General features: G+C 46.6%; 1 pseudogene; it reads left to right on the top strand.

The window, feature by feature from the left end:
* Nucleotides 1–1,329: 1,329 nt before the first annotated feature.
* On the top strand, nt 1,330–2,483 carry LOC101128524 (glyceraldehyde-3-phosphate dehydrogenase-like; annotated as a pseudogene).
* Nucleotides 2,484–2,919: the final 436 nt, after the last annotated feature.

Genomic DNA, 2,919 nt, shown 5'->3' with positions numbered 1-2,919 from the left:
ATTTCTAGACACATACAACCTGCCAAAACTGAATCATGAAGAAATAGAAAATCTGAATAGATCAATAATTAGTAAGGAGATTGAATCAGTAATAAAAAGCTCCCCATCAAAGAACAGCCTAGGACTGGATGGCTTCATAGCTGAATTCTACCTAATATTTAAAGAAGAAAAATATCAATTCTTCTCAAACTCTTCCAAAAAATTGAAGCAGAGGGAATACTTTCAAATTCATTTCTCAAGCCTGCCTTTACCCTGGTATTAAAGCCAGACAAGGACACTACAAGAAAATAAAATTACAGGCCAATATCCCTGATGAACATAGACGAAAAAATTGTCAACAAAATACTAGCAAATTGGATTCAACAGCACATAAAAGGATCATGCACCATGATCAAGTGAGATTTACCCTTGGGGTGCAAAGGTGGTTCAGCATACACAAATCAATAAATGTGATACACCATATTAACAGAATGAAGGGCAAAAACCATCATCTCAATACAGAAAAAAAATTTGATAAAATTCAACATCCTTTCATGATTAAAACTCTCAACAGAAGAAATGTACCTCAACACAATAAAGGCCACATATGACAAGGCTACAGCTAACATCATACTCAATAGTGAAAAGCTGAGAGTTTTTCTTCTAAGCTCAGGAATAAGGCAAGGACGTCACTCCTGATACTTCTGTTCAACATAGTGCTAGAAGTTCTAGCCAGAGCAATTAGGCAAGCAAAAGACACAAAAGGCATCTAAATAGGAAAGGAAGATGTGAAATTGCCTCTATTGGCTGGCAATCTGGTCTTATATAGAGAAAATCCTAAAGACTCTGCCAAAAATTGTTAGAACTGATAAACAAATTTTTCAAAGTTTCAAGATACAAAATCAACATAGAAAAATCAGTAGTGTTTCTATACACTAACAACAAATTTTCTAAAAAAGCAATCAAGGGGGCCGGGAGCAGTGGCTAATGCCTGTAATCCCAGCACTTTGAGAGGTCAAGGTGGGCAGATCACAAGGTCAAGAGTTCAAGACCAGCCTGGGCAACATGGTGAAACCCCATCTCTACTAAAAATACAAAAATTAGCCTGTCATGGTGGTGGCGCATGGTTGTAATCCCAGCTACTCGGGAGGCTGAGGCAGGAGAATTGCTTGAACCCGGGAGCGAGGGTTGCAGTGAGCGGAGATCGTGCCACTGCACTCCAGCCTGGGTGACAGAGCAAGACTCTGCCTCGGTGGGGGGAGCAATTAAGAAAATCCCGGCTCTCTGCACCTCCCATTCAACAGACAGCTGCATCTTCTCGTGTAGCACCAGCTGCATCCCTGAGACATCATGGTGAAGGTGAAGCCTGGAGTCAATGGATTAGGCTGTATTGGGTGCGTGGTCACCAGGGCTGCTTTTAACTCTGGTAAAGTGGATATTGTCACCATCAATGACCCCTTCAATGACCTCAACTACATGGTCTACATGTTCCAGTGTGATTTCACCCATGGCGAATTCCATGACATCATCAAAGCTGAGAACAGGAAGCTTGTCATCAATAGAAATCCCATCACCATCTTCCAGGAGCTAGATTCCACCAGAATCAAATGGGGTGATGCTGGCGCTGAGTATGTTGTGAAGTCCACTGACATCTTCACCATGGAGAAGGCTGGGGCTCATTTGCAGGGGGGAGCCAAAGGGGTCATCATCTCTGCCCCCTCTGCTGATGCCCCTATGTTCGTGATGGGCTTGAACCATGAGAAGTAGGACAACAGCCCCAAGATAGTCAGCAATGCTTCCTGTGCCATCAACTGCTTAGCACCCCAGGCCAAGATCATCCATGACAACTTTGGTACCGTGGAGGGACTCGTGACCACAGTCCACACCATCACTGCCACCCAGAAAACTGTGGATGGCCCCTCCAGGAAACTGTGTCGTAACAGCCGCAGGGCTCTCCAGAACATCATCCTTGCCTCTACTGGCACTGCCAAGCCTGTGGGCAAGGTCATCCCTGAGCTGAATGGGAAGCTCACTGGCATGACCTTCTGAGTCCCCACTGACAATGTGTTGGCCATGAACCTGACCTGCTGTCTGGAAAAACCTGCCACATATGATGACATCAAGAAGGCAGTGAAGCAGCATCAGAGGGCCCCCTCAAGGGCATCCTGGGCTATACTGAGCACCAGGCTCTCTCCTCCAACTTCAACAGTGACACCCACTCCTCCACCTTTGATACTGGGGCTGGCATTGCCCTCAATGACCACTTTGTCAAGCTTATTTCCTGTTATGACAATGAATTTGGCTCCAGCAACAGGGTGGTGGACCTCATGGCCCACATGGCCTCCAAGGAGCAAGACCCCCAGACCACCAGCCCCAGTGACAGCATAAGAGGAAGAGAGAGGCCCTCTGCTGGGGAGTTTCTGCCGTACTCAGTCCCCCATTGCACTGAGAATCTCCCCTCTTCACAATTTCCATGCAGATCCCCTGAAGAGGGAGGGGCCTAGGGAGCCCCATCTTGTCACGTACTATCAATAAAGTCCCCTGTGCTCAGGAAAAAAAAAAAAAATCCCATTTACAATAGCATTGAAAAAAAAAGTTCATTTCTGCTCATGTTGTCAGCAGCTGTGGCTCTGCTCTGCATGTCTTCTTGTTCCAGGATCCAGCTGTAAAGCAGACCCATCCTGGACACACTGTTTTGTGGCCGAGGGAGAAGACGGTCCGCAGACCCACGTGGTGCTTCTTCAAGCCACTGCTCACCAGGTGGCACAGATCACTTCTGCTTACACCCTATTAGCCAAAGCAAGCCCCCTGTCCAGGCCTGAGGGAGTGGGGAGAGGACCTACGCCTCTCCCATAGGCCACAAAGGGAGGGTAAGGGATAACTGGGGACAAGAATAGGATTTGCCACACTCCCTGTTTTTAAATGTTAGCAACTGAATTG

Source organism: Gorilla gorilla, chromosome 1, assembly GCF_029281585.2.
Source record: "Gorilla gorilla gorilla isolate KB3781 chromosome 1, NHGRI_mGorGor1-v2.1_pri, whole genome shotgun sequence".
Classification (NCBI taxonomy): Eukaryota; Metazoa; Chordata; class Mammalia; order Primates; family Hominidae; genus Gorilla; species Gorilla gorilla.
Note: the sequence above shows the minus strand (reverse complement) of the source record. Positions and strands in the feature narration are given on the sequence as shown.